The sequence below is a fragment of the Silurus aristotelis genome, assembly GCF_946808225.1.
Source record: "Silurus aristotelis genome assembly, chromosome: 19".
NCBI lineage: Eukaryota > Metazoa > Chordata > Actinopteri > Siluriformes > Siluridae > Silurus > Silurus aristotelis.
Window position 1 is genome coordinate 6960365 of NC_139592.1, and position 21012 is coordinate 6981376.

Sequence of the window (21012 nt, forward strand, 5' to 3'; positions counted from 1 at the left end):
AATTAAGTTTTTACATAGCTATTTGGCATAATGAAATAGATAATTGACGTAACGCAAGCTGTTAGTGCAAACGGGTTTTACATCTGTTTTAAACAAGTTTTAAATCTGCAAAATGATGTAATAAATTATGGTAAATTTACCACATACATTTCAGATTATTTAAGACACAATGTTAAAGAGATCAGTGGATTGAATAAAAAATAAAGCTCAGGTTTAAATGGTGTGAATGATGTGACTCACGTGACGCATTCAATGTGGATGATGCCGATACTCAAAGAAATCATATTCGTTTCATACTGGAAACAGATTGTCGTGGTTACACCAAAAATTAGCACTGAACAGCATTACCTATCAGCTAGCTTGATAAATGTCCTTAGGATGTCCTACTGATCACTTTCTGTGTTACCCCTAATAAGTATAGCATTGAAATTTTAGTTTTATTGTTCAAATTGTGTTTTCATGTGTGACACTGATTAACTCAATTGTAATTTCTTTGCTGTGTATGCTCATTCATGTTCATGTCTGTCATGCCATTGGTTTGGCTTAACACCTCACTTGCAAGTGCTTTCATTTTTCAAACCTGACATGTTACTCTTTTAAATATGCCCAAAGTAGACTAGGTTTTAATAAGCAGAGGTGGGACATCTTTCTGTGGTAATTCAACAGAATCTTTACATTTAATTGGCCTCTTTGCTTTTTAGTGTTGGGACTTCCTTTCTTGTTTTAATACATGAAAAAAAGGTTATTGTACTTTAATCTTGTCCTCTAAAATGTCCATATGTAAACAAGGTTTTTCTCAGGCCACTACAAATTTAGGTGCAACATGTCATCACTTACTCTTTTCCACCAGCAGAGAAAGACACATTTTTTTTGCAGTAGTCATAATAATCATTAAAATCAGACATGTTATGTCACCCTGAAGATGGGAGTCTAAATAAACATACAGGCTCTGCAAAAGGATGGACTATATAACAAAAAACAATCCAGACCTTCCTGACAAGGTTAGATAAAGACAACAGAACAACAACACGTCCCCAGGGAGAACCAAAAAGGAAATGTAGGGCTTAATTTAGAAAAGGAATGAGATGGGATATTGGGGTCTGCCCTGTATGACACAGTTTCAGCAGGTTGCAACAAACAAGGGTGTTTTATATAAAAGGCATGAAAGTTCATTTATTTCAAAACTTTAATTAAGCTACTATGCTATACAATTATAAGATAAACTGTATTTTCGAGGCGTGGTGCAATGTTTAAAAATTTTGTGAGATTCGTCATGCCACATAATTTTTGAGCTGGGGCCTTCCCTTTATTATTCACCAATGACAATATTAGCAAAAAGTTCTGTCAGAAACCAGAATGTCCCAGAATGTTCAATCCTGGGTGTGCTGAGGGTGGATGATAGGCATGCTTGATTAAAATAAAGGGTGAACAAGGCCAAAGAGAAAAGTCGTTACAAAACGAATGCTCGTTAAACAACATACCATTGGGTGCAACTGAACAAAATAGATCGTGTTTTAAAAAAAAAAAAAAAAAAAACCTGAGAGGCAATAAAAAGTCAACACCCTACATGAGCAGGTTAAACCTTACGTTCCATACAATAAACTCCTGTGGTTTATAAGTGGCAGTTAAACTGTCGGCATTAGTAAATGCAGGAGAGAAAGGGGTTAAAAACAGAGACCCGTTGCTTTTACTGTTGACAGGTAGAAATTTGAAACAGCCGTAGAGAGCCGCTAATGGCAGAGAAGCAGCGAGATAGGGCCTCCCGAAACTGACACTCCCATTAGGACCCTACTGGAAAGTGAAATATTTGATCACGAGAGGGAAATTGAGCAAAAATGAACTGAAACGAGATATAGTTGACTTACTTTCCTTACAGCTCCCAGACATAGATGTCACTCAGACTTAATAAGCGTTTGAATTTCCATTTTATCACAGAAAATAGAGTGCGAGAAATAAAATCAGGCGGTTTCACCCTAATGGACAAAGTAATGGAGAGGTGAAACTGACACAACACATTCTCTCCATAGTAATGCCATCAAAATGAAAGCCCATTCACCGCAGGAGTTTTCAGGGAATCAATTCAAACCGAATAGTGGCCTTTTTCAGAGGGTTTTTATTTCATAATAGCTGCAACAAATATAGCACTCTGGATTTCGGGCAACAGGATGTCACTCAGGGTGATAGCAACACAGTCATTTATCCAATAGTGTCCAGCCCTGCAGTCAATCTGCGGTGTCCCTCTGTCTCTACGCTCTACACATCAGATAGACATTACAGTAATCCTACAGTAAGGGATTAGCTTACTGTTAGAAAATGTTATGTGTGAGGTCAGGTTTTATTGGATGACCTCTGGGGCTTGCCAGACTTAGGCTGAGAAAATCCATGGACACATCACTTGTCAAATGCATTATCATCAACACTGTAATGTCCTATGGGGAAAACAGTGACACCTTAAGCAAAACTAAACCAATGACATTACAACATGAGGTGCCACCTCAAATGAAGGGTGCGGTGACATAAGAAACCGCATGACACGTGTGAAAAACGACTACAACCATCTTATCAAACAGATCTACAGCTTTTATAGCATTTACATCACAAACATTTGAAAAATGCATATAAAGAAGAACTTCTGCATAGTTTAAGCATTAATCACGTCCTTTACTTCATTCGCCGAGCCCGGAAAACAGTGACACAACTGCTAGATGCAAATCCATGCTTGCTTTGTTTTTGACAATAAATACAGAAAGGGAAGGGGAGGAAAAGTCCTGACGTCTTGGTCCCCAGTGCTCCTCTGCGCTATTAATTATTCTGAGAAAGACAGATGTTAAATTGTGTATGCCCATCAGCTCTAAGACTTTCTGAAGATTTATCTTTCATATAAATCATGAATAAAATATTTTCTTGCAGGGAGAAAATGTTACATCTGTTTGGTGCATCTCAGATAGAGGGAAAATCAGTACAAGCAGAACTTTAGTGACCATTTTAATAAAGACATATAAAAGGTTAGAAGACAAGCTAACATTGAGTTTGCAGTTATATGAAGCATATGTCATTATAGATGTTAACATGTGAATCTGTCTATCTAACTTACAGCACATATCTACCTCTCTGGATGCATCAACAATTATCTATTTGGATAAATTATATTTTATACACTATATGCTGCAGTCTAAGCAGTCTGCTTAGACTGCAAATTCGCAGTCTAAGCAGTCTGAGTCTAAGCAGTCTAAGCAGTCTAAGCAGTCTGCTTAGACTGCTGCCCCCGCGACCCGGCCTCGGATAAGCGGGAGAAGATGTAATGTAATGTAATTTAATACATTATATGCTGTATACACCTCAACACTATATAGTATGAGTGTTTTTCTCCTTACATTTGCATATGTGTTTTTGTTGTGTTATAAATAAGGGACACGTTTTCCTCAGGAGAGATGGACTGCAATATAGCCGAGCTTTACTAGGATACATCTTTAGCCTTTATGAATATTCACAAATTCACACATCCCAATATGATGAAAACACTAAACATCTGTGCACACATATCTGTTAACTCCACAATAGCCCACGTGTTCTATAGGTGGAGGAGAATACATTGTTTTCTAACGTGCATCCACTCAAGCAGAAATATGGGCACAAGTTCCTCTCCATTTCTACACATGACTTTACAATGCAGAAAGATAGAAATGGATCTGTATGGGTTAGACATGCTTATACCCGGAATAAAGAGACATGGCCTCAATGAGTAAAAAAGGAGGCCTGGCCTTTGTGTTTGACAGTTGAACTGGAGGAGGAGACACAATCTGTGTGCCTGTCATTCTCAGTGAACTAGTAGGCGTGACCATGTGATGAAAGCGTGACTTGTGTGTTTGTTAGTCCCAATGAAGAAGAAGGTGTAGACTCAATGCTTGTCACTCCCAGTAAAGGAGGGAGTATGGACCCAGTGTTAGTCTCAGTGAAGAAGGAGGTGTGGCCTCAATATTTTACTCAATCCTAGTAAAGTAAATCTAGTCTCTGTGCCTGACCGTCCTAATGACAAAGTCTTGACCTGTGGGTTCAGCAGTCACATTGAAGGAGCTGTTGCTTTTATGCCCATCAGTCCTAAGAAAGGAGGTATGGATTAAGTGCCTGTTAATACTAATGATGAAGGTATTGTCATTCAGTCAGTTTCACTCAAAGAAGTGTGGCCCAAGCCAAATATTATGTAGAACATATTTATATTATTTTATTTTCTATTATTTGCTAGCAACATAAGAATCGGAATTCTCTCTCGTATAAATATGTTGTCTAAAGGATTATTTTTTTTTCAAATACGAATCAAGTGCGTTCACATTACACAGGTAAAGTCGCACAAATAACATGCGAACACAGAAATCTAATCTTTTGAAATTAGATTGATCCAGACCATTTTCATGGTAAAGATATGTGGTCATGTGACAGTAATGAGAAAAGCAGTACTGTACTTAATGGCCACAAAAAATGGCAAATCTATGCATTAGGTCTATTTTCCCCTTGATCTAATCATGAACAGATGATGGGCTGTCAGCTAGCCTCCAGAGCAAATAAATACGTCTAATGCTAACAGTTCGTATAATTTATCATTTCGATCTTGCAAGTACATCAGTTTTAGTCATCATGGATTAGACATGTGAATAATTACAGAATCTATAAATTGTAGGTATGTAGGTCATTTCAGAGCAGATCTGATGACAGATATGAGTCATAATGTTAATCCTCAGTATAAAGTGACAAAATGTACAATTTAAATTGAAAAAAATATATATTATATGATATATGAATTGTTCTAGTTTTAACTGTTGTCCAAACATTTATTAGCTCCATGATTAATCTTAAATGTGTGTGTGTGTGTGTGTGTGTGTGTGTGTGTGTGTGTGTGTGTGTGTGTGTAAATGTATTTGAATGCTTTGGCAATACTGTATATTAATATGGTCATGGCAATAAAGCAACTATGAATTGAATTGAAAGAGAGGAAGACTTGAAAGAAAAAAGACTAAAGAAAATTAAAAGAAGGAAGAGGCTGAACAAGAGAAAGAGAGGCAGGCGTCCTGAGCGATAGATGAGAAGGAGGAGGTCGGGACACGAGCGTCAGGGCTGAGGGTCTCTCGCCTCGCCCCCTGGCCACCATGACGGCGTCCTGCCCCCGCAACAGACAGCCAGGCTCACACAGCAGATGGAACTAATGATGCGCAACAAAAGAGATCATTTCACTGTGGTCTTGGGAAAGCCACAAAGACTGCTGGGACGTTTGAGTGATAGGGCCAGCCAGTCGCCAGGGGTTAGATACGGCCAGCTTTTCTAGAAGTGTAGTCCTGAATAGAGGCTCCCTGGCCATGCCTCGGCTCTTTCATCTGTCTTACACAATCAGCCCGGCGCTGTTTAAAAAGAGGGGGAAAAAATCAAACGTGGGGACCCGAGACCGTCTTTTTTTGTTTTGTTTTTGTTTCATCCTTTTTTATGAAGCATGTCAGCAGGGGAATTTTCACGACACACATTGTACGTGTCCTCGCAGGGAATCTACAGTTAGTCAATCATACAGGAAAAGAAAGAAGCTGAAGATGCATTTTTGTCAGTGATACTATAAAGAGATTTAACATAGTATTTGACACACTTTTTAGATTCCATGAAATGCAATGTGAATTGTAAACTGCCTTGTTGGAAAACAAAGTCAAAGACACTGAGAAGAAATAAGATGATAAAAGTTCCAGAAATTATTACCAGAGGGGGGAATTTGGGTTACAACATCAAGGTGTGGCAGACTAAGGTCTGAGCATAAAACACACACGCGCACACACACACACACACACACACACACAAATTTAATCATACAACTTAAAAAAAAGAAAAGAAAAGACTTCTTGATGTCTTTTAAAAACACCAAAGTCAAAGGCAGTCTAAACTTTAGCTCTTTTCATCAGAGCAACTTAATATTGCCCCACTGACAAACACAGTCCAAAGTTAACGAGGGAGATTTGCAAGCCCTTGGAATCAGGGGAAGAGGATTAGATTTGAAAGGCCTCTTCTGAGCCGCTGTCTTAAGAAAACTCTGCAACTCAGCCTTCTCTTTAAGAGCATAGCAAGTACACCTGACTGAAACTGCAGCACATAAGCTCCCTTTGCCATCTGGAATCACTGCCGCAAGAAACGTGGTGGAAAAACACATAGGCCTTTAGGACACCTGGGGAGAGGATTTAAGCAGGATGTGGAGCATTCAGCTCAATCCTCAGTATCCACATTGTAGGTATCAGCAAAAAAAAGCTCAGAGTGCCGTTGACACTAGCAGCGCAGAGGCATCTAGATTCGAGTCTGATTACACTATCAAGCCTCACAATAACCTTCCCAATTCTTAAATACTACCTGAGGGTCTTGACTCCATGCCTTATTAACAATAATTACAACAATTTATCATTATCTTTTCATTCATCTTTCATTATCAGCTACTCTTTCTATAGCACGAGCAACTAGTTCCTCCGGTTTACTGTTTCAAGAGTCCCACCCATATTTTATTATATGTCTCATGTTTCCCAAATTTCACATCTCACATACATAAGGCGAGTACTACTTAACTGCTACCTGCTATCTAGTCATGAGGAAGCAAACTATAGTTTGCAGTTCTAGTTGAATCATACTCGCCGCTAATTCATTCTGGATCTCATGATGAATGCTAAACCTGGAGAGTACCAAACAAGTATTTTTTAATGCAGTACTGCGTAAGGAATAAAGAAAATGCCTAAAGGGGGCACTCTATGTCACTGTTTGCGAGCTAACATGAGACGTCATGCATCTGTTTTACCATGAGACTGAGGCACTCACGAGTTTCATGGCGAGAGCCTGTGTTGAGTTCCAAGCATGCGACGAGCGGCGAAACATTTTTCATTTGTCATAACACGGAATTTGACGAGTTCTGCAGCCGATGAAGTACCACTGTATATGCAAAAATGCAAGTTAAGTAATGAACATCATATATAAATTTCATCATCTTCAAGATCAGGGTTGAAAACTCACTTTATACTGAGATGGAAAGGCAGTGTGGAAAAGACAAACAAAACGTCACCTAAAAAAAAAACCTGGAGCTGTGTTCTGTGAAAATCTTCTGTCAGAAGAATCAATGTAAATGTTGTGGAGGAAATTAATATGTTTAATATGCCATTTGATTGCTAATTGGTTTTAATAAAAAAAATAAAAATAAAAGATATAAATGGAATAAGGTAGCTACTTCATAAGTGTGCAATTAAACTGTGGTTTATGTGGTCAGCTGTGGCTCCTGTAATATCTGGAAAACGTTGTCATAGAGGTCCTGTTTAATGTGTTGAATTTCTTTGTTAGATGCGAGATGTGTGTTCATGAAATATGTGCTATAGCCAAGGTTGTGAGACAAAATAACAAGCGGTGGAAAACAACATTGTTTTCTTTATTAGTTCTTTCACCAAGGTTCCAAAATGATCTCATATATCATTACATAATTTGTCATAAATTAAAAAATACGTATGAAAATGAATATAATAATGTGCAAAAAAATTAAGTGGAATAATACAAATAATAATACACACCTGGCAACGCTGCCTTTAAAGCTTTGAGCAACATACTACTGTAGGTGCAAATTAATACCATGTTTTGGCAGGAATGTAAAATTACTCACAATACTGGTCAGTTCTTGTTCATTAAATAGAATATACATGATCAGCCTATTTCTCTACTGTTTGATGTTATTTTACCTATTATGCATATTTGAATGAACACCCTTTAATGCATATGTGGTGCATAGATTATACACAAGGTTTTTCATTTATGGCAAACAGCACAGAAACTCTGGCCCTTTGTCTAAAGCACTTTAACACTCGGCCCAAATATCTGAGTCCATACCCAGGCCAGATTCTGGGATTGTTTGTTGGTGAGCCATGGATTAACTGTGCAATTGCATTTGACAATTGTTTTCAGATTTTAGGTTTTCTTATTTGCCTTTGGTACCTACACAAGTAACAGTCGACAACACTTTCAATGCATGGCAAGTGCAAGACTACATGCAAATAAGAAGCCATTCCTGATAGAAGATATTTATCCATGTAGGCTGGCAGAAGACATTTAATGCAATGCTCTCAGTCAAACCACTGTACCACAAAGGTGAACTAATTACAGTGCTACAGTCATGCAAAAGTCATGTTTTATATAACTATCAGGCTTCTTCTCCACTAACTAATGACTTATTCCTTGCCATCACAAAACTCGAAACTAGAAGTACACTGGCAAGTTGAACTGATTATATTTGTGCGATACCCCGAATACATAGCATTCGCACCTATACCACCTGTACCACGGTTCAATGGAAGCTCCAGACCTTATTTACAAATGGAGCAGAGCTCCATTCTCACATTTCAACAAATATACTGAACTCTCTGAGCAAATGAACCCAAAAAGAAAAGCATGTGTAAGAATGACCCAACAATGCTATACAGAACAGATTCTATTATAAATATGCAAGATTACTATAAAATATGTTCGCATCAAATCATATTATCCCATCTGTGATGACCAGATTTCATTCAGGAGAAACCAACAAGACCCCAACAGGGCACCATATTTGATGGATCCAGAAAAGTATTTTACTGTCCAACATCAGTAAGATCAGTAATTTAGCTGGATTGTTCGCTCTACAGTGTGATGATGGCTTAATTTGAGAGAAAGGCATACAGGGAGTTTGGGTCACTTCCTGCCAGAGATCGCTGCCAGCATCTCTGCAAGGAGGAGGAGGAGGAGGCTGCTGGGCCAAAGCCCTAACCACAAGCTTGGGGACTCCCATTGCCACTTAGCATGCGCCATGCTTGTTAACCTCAATTTTCTGCCCATTCGCAGGGACAGGCCTACCTTCCTCAAGTTCTTGGCAGACATCTCGTCTAGCAGGGAGTTTTCTCCCACCCCCCGCCAGGCCCTGACCACCAATGCACAGCACGACAGAGTGATGAGGAGGGGTTTTAAGGCCCAGCAAAATCTACCCTTCTTCTTCCTCTTTCGGCTTCTCCCATTAGAGGTCGCCACAGCGGATCATCCATCTCCATACCCCCCTGTCCTCTACATCTGCCTCTTTCAACCCAACTACCCGCATGTCTTCCCTCACAACATTCATAAACCGCCTCCTTGGTCTTTCTTTTTTTTTCTTCTTCCTGGTGGCTCCATCCTCAGCATTCTCCTACCGATATCCCCCATGTCCCTCCTCTGAACATGCCCAAACCATCTCAAATTTTGCCTCCCTCACCTTGTCTCCAAAACGTCCTACATGTGCTGTCACTGTAATAAACTCATTTCTAATCCTGTCCATCGTCGTCACTCCCAACGAAAACCTCAACATCTTCACCACTGCTATCAAAAAAGGGCTCAAAGCCGATCCTTGATGCAGTCCAACCTCCACCTTGAACCAGTCTGTCGTTCCCACTGCACAGTATACTGCTGTCACACTGTCCTCATACATGTCCTGCACCACCCTCACATACTTCTCTGACACCTGATTTACTCATACATCATCAAAACTCCTCTCTCGGCACCCTGTCGTACGCTTTCTCTAAATCCACAAACACACAATGCAACTCCTTCTGACCTTCTCTATACTTCTCTATCAACATTCTCAAAGCAAATAATGCATCTGTGGTGCTCTTACTCAGCATAAAATCATACTGTTGCTCACAGATGGTCACCTCTTCTCTCAGCCTGGCTTCCACTACACTTTACCATAACTTCATGGTGTGACTGATCAACCTAATTCCCATTTAGTTACTGCAGGTCTGCACATCTACCTTGTTCTCAAAGATCGGTACCAGCACACCTTCTCTTTTCCTCGGGTATCCTCTCAGCTTCCAAAATCCTGTTAAATAATCTTGTTAAAAACTCCACTGCCATCCCACCTAAACATCTCCATGCATCTACCGGTACGTCATCTGGTCCATCTGACTTTCCACTCTTTATCCTCTTGATTGCTGCTCTCACTTCCTCCTTACTAATCCTATCCACTTCCTGCTTCACCATTTCCACACTATCCAACCTTCTCTCACTCTCATTTTCCTCGTTCATCAGCTGCTCAAAATACTCCCTCCATCTTCTCAATACACTCTCCTCACTAGTCAACACATTTCCATCTCCATCCTTTATTGCTCTAACTTGCAGCACATCCTCAAACAGCTCCTCGTATGCCTTTTCCTTGGCTTTCGCCACATCCCTCTTTACCTGCTGCCGCATTTCCTTGTACTCCTTCCTACTTTTCTCATCACATGTTAATCCCAATTCTGTACAATCAGCAAAATGTACCCACTCATCTTTTGCTCCAGGTGACTCCATGGCAGCCGTTACCAACGGAGACCTACCTCACCCTGTTCACTTAAGACAGTGAAGCAGGGTGGCTGGAACAGCAGGGAAGCAGGGGGTCTATTCCTGCCCCTCAGCAGGAGAGGTACTGGAATTGAACATCTTTACTTTGAAGTCATTAAACACGTATTGATTGCATTACCTGTTAAAAAAGCAAGTAATTCTACACCATTCTAAAAACATAAATATTAGTCTGTAACAATCAGTAAGTTTCAAATTGTTGTAGATTTATTGAGAAACATGACATGCAGAAAGCTATTTTATTCAGGTCTGAGAAGTAAACGCTCACTCAGAGGTAAAATGCAGTCACAAACTGCACTTGCTGAACACAGAGTACTCCTGGGCTTTCAGCCCTTAATTAATCCAGGCCTCTGGGTATCATGATGTGACTGGGCTGCTCATCTGCATGTGTGACTCAATTAGGCTATGTTGTGAAGCAGAGGTGCAACTTCAATGTTGCTCCGAGTCTACGCTATTGTACTGCCGGCAGTCGACTTTTGTACTGCGTGAAAACCAAGACGATCACAAACACACTCATATCTTTTTTTGCCTGTATTGAAAATATGCTGTGATAGCAGAAACGTGTCTTAACTTTGGACGACAACTTTAAAGCACATATTTACTTAAAAGTCTTAGCTTTGCACATTTCAGGTCGATGGATAAAACTGTGTACGTGTATATTTACAGAGTAAATGTGTATCAACAGAGTAAATATATATTAGCTACACTCAAGTGTACAGACTACAACTATGCTTGGAAAATGATGCTTTTGATGAATTATAATTGGAAAGGTGCATGCAAGATTTTAGTTATGTTTCTTACAAAATATTTTCCTTCACCAACCAAGTCTGCTCAGCTAGTTAAGAGTGTAATTAGCGGCACATGTCAGCTCAAAGAATCTGATCCAGTCTCATCTTTGAACATACCCAAATTATTTTGCCTCTTTCTACAGTGTAACCTAAAAGCACTGAAGCTAAAAAAATGTATTTGTACTCTTTGTATGGATGCTATTGAAGTGCACTTTGATAGTTCTTTGCTTCAAAAATAATTAAAGAATACACTAGTCCACTGATTTTTTAAATTCCATGCACTGAGTATATCTCACCTTGTTGTGTCCAGCTGGGCTGAGCTTCTGCCTTCGATCACTTCCTCTGCCTCTTCGACTTTTCCAGTCTCTCTTCATGCAGAAACTCTGCACACACTTACATCTCTGCCAGCTGATCCCTGAAAAACACCATGCATAACAGAGCTGTCACATGCAATAATTTCTATTGGATTCTTTTTTTTTCATGAAGTTCTCAAAGCGAATACCACCCAGACAAATCAGCATTCAGTTCACGTGACAGCTTTTATATATCATTTTATATTAGTTTTGTCAATGGCTTGTTTTTACACTGGATTTTTACGAACAGCGCTGCTTTTCGAACGGCACAATAACCGCTTTCATTTCATTGTAAAATCCGCCAAAAGCCCAATTAGATGTTTAGAGAGAAAAATACGACTTTCAATTTACCAAAACAAACCACTCAGTAAGTTAATAAAAAGACATTATCATCCATCTTGTGCGCTTATTAGATTGTGCATTTCTGCATGCAACCCTTTCAAAGGGAAAACAGGGGCTTCTGGCTTTATAAAAAAAACAAAAAAAAGACGTAAGAGAGCATTCAGCAGGCGGAGAAGCTTACTGACAGAGACAGCCTGAGTGATAAAAAGGAATTATATAGCCTTTTAGAGACATCTCATGGCTAAAAACCCTTTTGGGTTTTTTTTTTTCTAAAGTAGGAAGTGTCTGTCTATGTAGACTACCATTTACAGACAGCTTCATCTATGTACTGCTGAAACAACGCAGCTCTTATTCTCTCATATAAAGTTCTTTGGAGAGTCAACTGAATTAGTCTATCCTCAAGGGAAAACTAATTTGCCATTCATCTCTTCTTTGCCAAGGGCTCTCCAGAAACTCTGGTCACATTCGCATTAGAATGGATGTCAGATCGAGTCTTTTTTCCCACAATCACAATATAGTATAAGAGATCATTGGGATATGGTAAAAGAGCATGGATCGAATGGATATGGTATAGGAGATAAGTGAGGTATTATTTAAGAACATAAGCAGAGTGGATAAGGTTTAAGAGTATGGATATGGTATAAAAGTATGAGTTGAGTGGATACGGTATAAGAGATCACTGGTATATGGTAAATGAGTATAGTCAGAGTGGTTACGGTATAAGAGATCATATGGATATGGTAAAAGTGTATGGACTAAGTGGATAAGGTATTATAGAGATTATTGGAATATGGTATCAGAGTATGGATAATGTATATATTTAAGAGTATGAAGTGTTTGGATATACAGTGAGGAAAATAAGTATTTGAACACGCTGCTATTTTGCAAGTTCTCCCACTTAGAACTCATTAGGGGTCTGAAATTGTCATCGTAGGTGCATGTCCACTGTGAGAGACATAATATAAAAAAAAAAATCCAGAAATCACAATATATGCTTTTTAAACTATTTATTTGTATGATACAGCTGCAAATAAGTATTTGAACACCTGAGAAAGTCAATGTTAATATTTGGTACAGTAGCCTTTGTTTGCAATTACAGAGGGCAAACGTTTCCTGTAGTTTTTCACCAGGTTTGCACACACTGCAGGAGGGATTTTGGCCCACTCCTCCACACAGATCTTCTCTAGATCAGTCAGGTTTCTGGCCTGTCGCTGAGAAACAGGGAGTTTGAGCTCCCTCCAAAGATTCTCTATTGGGTTTAGGTCTGGAGACTGGCTAGGCCATGCCAGAACCTTGATATGCTTCTTACAGAGCCACTCCTTGGTTATCCTGGCTGTGTGCTTCGGGTCATTGTCATGTTGGAAGACCCAGCCTCGACCCATCTTTAATGCTCTAACTGAGGGAAGGAGGTTGTTCCCCAAAATCTCGCAATACATGGCCCTGGTCATCCTCTCCTTAATACAGTGCAGTCCCCCTGTCTCATGTGCAGAAAAACACCCCCAAAGCATGATGCTACCACCCCCATGCTTCACAGTAGGGATGGTGTTCTTGGGATGGTACTCATCATTCTTCTTCCTCCAAACACGTTTAGTGGAATTATGACCCAAAAGTTCTATTTTGGTCTCATCTGACCAGATGACTTTCTCCCATGACTCCTCTGGATCATCCAAATGGTCATTGGCAAACTTAAGACGTGCCTGGACATGTGCTGGTTTAAGCAGGGGAACCTTCTGTGCCATGCATGATTTTAAAACATGACGTCTTAGTGTATTACCAACAGTAACCTTGGAAACGGTGGTCCCAGCTCTTTTCAGGTCATTGACCAGCTCCTCCCGTGTAGTCCTGGGCTGATTTCTCACCTTCCTTAGGATCATTGAGACCCCACGAGGTGAGATCTTGCATGGAGCCCCAGTCCGAGGGAGATTGACAGTCATGTTTAGCTTCTTCCATTTTCTAATGATTGCTCCAACAGTGGACCTTTTTTCACCAAGCTGCTTGGCAATTTCCCCGTAGCCCTTTCCAGCACTTGTGGAGGTGTACAATTTTGTCTCTAGTGTCTTTGGACAGCTCTTTGGTCTTGGCCATGTTAGTAGTTGTATTCTTACTGATTGTATGGGGTGGACAGGTGTCTTTATGCAGCTAACGACCTCAAACAGGTGCATCTAATTTAGGATAGTAAATGTGGTGGAGGTGGACATTTTAAAGGCAGACTAACAGGTCTTTAAGGGTCAGAATTCTAGCTGATAGACAGGTGTTCAAATACTTATTTGCAGCTGTATCATACAAATAAATAGTTTAAAAATCATACATTGTGATTTCTGGATTTTTTTTTTTAGATTATGTCTCTCACAGTGGACATGCACCTACGATGGAAATTTTAAACCCCTCCATGATTTTTAAGTGGGAGAACTTGCAAAATAGCAGGGTGTTCAAATACTTATTTTCCTCACTGTAGTATAAGAGATCAGTGGGATAAGATGTAAGAGTCTGGAAGGGGTGGCTATGATACAAGAATACATAGAGTGGATATGGTATTAGAACTCATTTTGTTATTGTATAAGAGTATTGATAAAGTGTATATGGTATTAGAGATCAGTGAGATATGGTACTAAAGTAAGGATTGAGTAAATATGGTATTAGAGATTATTGGGATATGATTCTAGATTAGCATAGAGTTGATATGGTGTTAAAACCTCATTTGGATATGGTATAAGAGTCATGATAGAGTGTATATACTGTATTATTAAATTAATTGTACTTGATTTTGGATCAAGTGGATAAAGTGTAAGAGTGTAAGAAAATATAAAGTATATATAGCCAAAAAGCCAGCATGTACTATAGGTGTGCTTTAATATTCAAACCAACCATCCTAGTTACTGTAGCTTCCACCACCATGCTAACATTGCCATGCCTACACAATATAAGCTAATTTGTAATTACTTTCTTTAAGTAATGTCAGTACTGAAAATCAACATAATAATAAAAAAAAGAGCCACCTAATGGCCCTACATTCCTCTTTTATTTCATATAAATAACCAAAACCATAATAAATAAAAGAAATTATTATAGCCGCTAATTACAATGCTAATTATATTGCTAATTAGCTCGGTGTGATGTATGCCACCATAACAGTTCACACAGAAAGGGCAAGAACAAAGTCAAAATGAACGTCTGAGATGCATGAACGCACCGTGTGTTACGGTCCGAAAATGACATTAGTGCTGAACGACAATCCTTCCATGTTAGTGCAATGTAAAGCTTTTCGCTTTTTAATCTGTTCTCCGATTTGAAGGTCTTAAAAGACTTTTAAAATGTAGTCTGCATTTTGCACTGCGTCATTACACAGGGACATCCGAAGAGTTTGAAATCCGCTAAAAACTAAACTTTTAATTAACGTCATAAGTTGTGAATCTGCTTTGCTTCCTTATCACAAGTACAAAGCGATGAACATATAGGAATTAAATCCTAATCATTATCATCTCTTCTAGTTATCAGCGGTTAAACTTGGTGTCTGATGAAAGCTTTCCCACTCGAAGTAAGCAATATGGCAAGAATATTATATGAAGATTCTCAAAGTTATTTCCATTGCACATTACACATATAACTATATACATTTATCTTTGAAAAACAGGAGAGTTGCTTTCATTATAAACAAAGTCTTAAAAAAATATATATTATAGTATAATATTATAATATAATAAATAGTATAAGATTAAACACTGAAAAGAAAAAACAACAAAACAATCTGTGAAATAAAAAACTGACTGTACAACAATTTTACTTTTCTTCCCTAATAATCAAATCCCTGTAGGAACATTTAGTCTTCAATAAGAACAAAAAAAAAGCATGCATACACACACACACACACACACACACACACACACACACACACACACACACACACACACACACACAGAAACCGAGTGTGCACGGAGGATAAACAAGTGTCATTGTTGTCTTTGATCAAATGAAGCCGCATTATTTGCCTATACACTGCATTGCAGTGCTTCTAACAACCTACAGAAAAAAGTACAGAACCATAAAATCTTCTATAGAGCACACTGCCAAGTTTAATTCACCTGAATCAAACGGATCCAGTACAGGCAAAACTGAGAGAGGACTAAAAAAAAAAGGCACACCAGACAGAAGAAGAATGGGATATTCAACGCATGTTTAGTGACTGTCTGGTCGGATATGAAAGAAGAAGATGATTATATAGGAGCAAGCGTTGATGTGTTGCAACATGAAATGTTTTTTGCCACATTTTTGAAGCATGATCTCACAAACTGCAAATAAGCACACACCCAAAAGGTACTTTTAGAAAAAAATATTTCAAAACGGCCTGCTTGGGAACATAAAGATATACAGCTCTTTTTAAAATAATAAACACACACACACACACACACACACACACACACACACACACACAAGGCCTTATTGTGATACAGTAAACATTTCAAGTTTAACAAAAAAAAAAAAAAAACAAGTGATGGCGCTAAAAGAAAACTCAATTATCCTTTCTTCATCTCGGATGTTTCAGATTCACTTCCTGATAATAAAGCAGTTACAAGAAATGCTAAAACAATAGGACAAACTTTACTGTGTCAATCAGAGAACTTGAGTCGATCCAGAAAAACATCTCATTTTGAAGCTGACGTTTTATTTGCCTTAAAAACGGTGTGGCGTATCAGCTAATAAGAGGGTGTATATTTGCAATGGCTTGTGTTTAGATCCGTGTTCAGAGGTTACATGAGAAACCTTATCTGAACCTCCTGAAGCTTATCAAAGTAATAAAGTCTAGTAATGTTCTGCTGAAATTATCGTACTATTTGTGACAACAGCATACACCACATTTGATATAAAACTGAGAATTTATTACATGAGCTAAAAAAAACATTAGCACATACATACATGTCCAACTATTGCTCTATTTATTGTCTGTTCATCTCTCTTTCCATCAGTTAGCCCCTCTTTTTATACCTCTAGCTCTTTGCCTATCTGTCCATCATACACAGCTGACAATCAGTTTACAGGCATGGGGTAAGACAGACAGGCAGATAGACAGACAGATTAATAAGAAGAGAGTTGGATGGACAGGTAGATGGAAAAATAGAATAACAGACAGACATACAGATTGAGAGACAACCATATAGGTAGAGAGAAAGAGTTGGCACAATGAGCGGGTTGATGGATATTGTATTCAAGCAGACAGAAATAGATAGACTGATTTAGAGGCAAACAGACAGACAGACAGACAGACAGACAGACAGACAGACAGACAGACAGACAGACAGACAGACAGACAGACAGATATGTGGATTAATACACTAGAAGACAAAAGTTTGTTTACACCTGCCCATAAATTTATATGTGCTATTTGAACATCCAATTCCACATTCACATTTATAGTTTCTAGGTTTTGATCTCTTAGTTCAAGTGAAGGAAAAACGTCATGCTACCAAATGCATCCAAAGACATCCTATACAGTTGTGCACCTCCACTGTTACAACAGTTTTAAAAAGATATGGATGGAAAAGTCAAATGTCCCAATAATTTGGCGGATAGATTTGTTGTTACATTCCTTGAAGTCCTAAATACATTCATAGCTTCATAACACATTGTATGCTTAACATTTATGGCATTTGGCAGACGCCCTTTTCCGGAGTGCCTTACAATTAACGCAATTATATAATTGAGCAGTTGATGGTTAAGGGCCTTGCTCAAGGGCCCAGAAAGGGTACTTTGCTAGTGCTGGGATTTGAACTCATGACCTTCCGATCAGAAGTCCGACATCTTAATCTCCCACTTCCCCAAGATATAACTTAAATCTTATATATAATTACTTGCTGGACGTTCAAGTCGAGTCAAGCAATAAATTCCACTGCGCCAACTGAATGATTATGATGCAGTTTGTGCAATTTTGTATTTGAATATTTATTTTTTATGATTTCTATACATTTTTGTGTAGACCCTGGAAGAATTCTGTGATACAAAGGCAAAAGCAAAGCCATGAAACTGAGGAAAAGGAAATCAAAGAAATCGCTATTAAAGTCGATGATGGAGCCAGAAGTTCCAGCGCACCCAGCGAATTAGCACACTCTGATGTTTTTATTCATTCTCTCTCTCGCTTTCTCTTTAGCATTTCTTGTATTTCTACTCATACTCTGCCCCACCTGTGGCAAATAAAATAGTTTTATATTACCGATTAGAGTTATATAATTACCGATCATCAAGTGATCTGCAACCAGAAGCACTTCACGGTATCGAAACCTTTCTTTTAAAAAGTTTTGTGGATTCCAGTCATTTAGTGTCTGCGTTAAATGTAACTAATTCCAGCTAATGGTGGATCTGAGAAACGAATGATCAAGCTTCAATCTCTTTCGTTCCAGATGTAATGTGAGCCTTCATTCTTTTTATCTATTAATGATTTCAAAGGCCTCCAACCAGTATTGCTTTTATTCAGAGAAATAAAACCCAGCTGCTCCCTTTGTAGTTTGTGTGTGAGTGTGTCTGTGTGTGTGGTTTGTGTGTGTGTGTGTGTGTGTGTGTGTGTGTGTGTGTGTGTGTTCTGAATGCACTTTTGGTGCTGGGATAGGATAAGATCGTGTAAGGGGTGAAGGAAAAGAGTATAACTATAATTATGTGAAATTGCATATATGTGTTTTTTGTATGAAATGTTTGATTTATATCTATTTTACACACCAATCAGCCATAACATTAAAACCAGTGCGAGAAAGTAATTAGCGCTGATTATCTCGCCACAGTTGCACTTATCATGGGGTGAAACATATTGGACAGCAAGGGTCCATTTAGTTCGTGTTTATGTGAGCGCACATGGACATCAGATCTGATGAATACTGTTTCCTTTTATATTGTGTGAACAGCTGTTATATGTGTCACTTACCTGGGAAGAAATGACACCAGGATGCCCTATAAGAACATGGCAAGACTGAATACATGTGAATACAGTGTGATGCCATGGGCACTGTTGTGCTAGTACACCTTTGGTCCTAGGATTATGTGAATGTTACTGTTACATGTACCACCTACCAAAACACTGTCTGAACACACGTCTGAACCACAGATGCACCACCTTACAATTTTACTGCCAGATACTACAGCACCCCTTCAGAGGGTCTGGTGAAGTTTGTATATACTGTATATAGCGTGACCATTTTTATTAAAACTATAAAAAAGATAAGAGGCAAATAGAAAACATAGAATAATATATATATATATATATATATATATATATATATATATATATATATATATATATATATATATATATATATATATATATATATACACACACTGTATATATATCGGAAAAGAAATAATTATTTAAGAGCAATACTAAATAAACAAGAGAAAAATAAGTCTTAAAAAGAACAAGTTATTTGTTTCCTTTATAGAAAAATTTTAATTGTATTCCTAAAATTGCATACAAGAATATCTTTGTCATATATATCATATAAAAATACATTATAAATCATTTTAAAAAAAGTAAAGGCACTGTAAGTTTTTTTTATTTTTTATGTTTTAGCTTGAAATTATCCCAAACTTTGGAAACTTTATGTTGTTTGGAAATGGAAGCCCCTTTCTGCCACATAAAAAAAAAAAGTACCGACTCGCAATTCTGAGTTTATTTTGCATATTTCTGAAATTTTTTTTTTACAATTCTGACTTTATTTCTGATAAACATCCAAATTCTGGTGCATCCACCAGATCAGCTTTGGAGGAGACGGAACAAGACAGATGAAGGAGGAGCCTTTCTGGCACTACAGAGGGGGTGACGCTGCCCGAAACAAAACAAAATTAAATTTGAATTGCAAGAATAATAAATCGGAATTGGCAGAAATAAAGTTGGAAATGCGAGAAATAAAGTCGGAATTGCAAAAGAAAAACGTTCAGAATTGCAAAAAAAAAAGAAAACGAAATTAGGCACACTTTTTTCCCCGGCTTTTCATGTGAATCTTCTCCTCGTCTCTCTGTGTTTTCTCCACGTTCATTATATTTCATTTTGCAGCGTCTTCTGTGTTTACCTGTCCAGAGTGCTCCAGAGATCAGCGGGTGGTGCGTCAGTAAAAATGGTACGCAGGGAAACACAACGCTCCATGTGTAGTTAAATGGACTAAACAAAGCATTGAATTTATATATTTATATAAAAAATATGGTGATCAATATGGGGTAGTATATTGTAATTTGTTGATAATTTAACAACTTACACTACACAATTTAGCAAAACAGAGCAATTTACAGTACAGTACAGTATTAGCTGTACAGTATATACCATATGTAAGTGGCATCGGACACATGGACAAGTGCGGGTTCAATAGTGGAGGGTAGAGCGCACACACTGCTTCGTTTGCATGCTGCATGAAACTTAAAATATCTTTACAGTTGAATCATCATAACTCGAGGTACATAAGTACATAGGTACATTATACAGTATATTAGTAAAAAACTGTATTAGTATATAAGTATCAGTAAAAAAGATTTTTCTCAGACTGATCTCACAGGCTTGTGGATTATATATGCAAAGACAGCATCTTTTTTTTATTGTAAAATAAAATAAAAAAAGCTATAAAATTCTAATTGTTCATTTAATTTGAAAGTGTATCGTCCATTAAGGATATATTTGGTAATAGGGAACTTTTTTAATCAAGCCTTTCATATGGATGAGTTGACATCTGAGTGGTGCGGTGGTCAGTCAGGTCCATGATATTGCTGCTGCTATAATTTAATCTAATATGATATAAAAAGCCAGACTCTGCTATATAGTACCCAAACTTCCCACCCCCACAGCAAAAAAAAAAAAGCTTTAAAGCAGGCCATGACTTCCTAAACATATGGCTCGATGATGAAGGTCAGCCAATAATCTGTAAAATCTCATCTGAGGTCGTATTTTAATAAAATGTGCAAATATTGTGTAAAACAGAGGTGGTTTGGAACAGCTGGTCCAATAATTACAAAAAATGTATGAGTCAGTGTTCTGTCTGGCTCGGCTTAAGAAGACAATTTCAATAAAACAAAGGCACATTTTACTCAAACAGAATAACGCATGAGTAAACCCAGTTTCCCAAGAGCTCATAATTTAGGGTTGAGGAACAAAATCTTAAATGTGATATCCAGAATTTTAT

General features: G+C 38.1%; 1 protein-coding gene across 3 annotated transcripts in view; it reads right to left on the reverse strand.

Annotated features, from left to right (window-relative positions):
* casz1 (castor zinc finger 1) overlaps window positions 1-21012 on the reverse strand; it is a 203129-nt gene that overhangs the window by 148235 nt on the left and 33882 nt on the right. For all 3 annotated transcript variants that reach the window (XM_083569696.1, XM_083569692.1, XM_083569700.1), the window contains exon 2: window positions 11471-11589. The gene's annotated coding sequence lies outside the window, so the exon portion shown is untranslated. The remainder of the gene's footprint in view (window positions 1-11470; window positions 11590-21012) is intronic.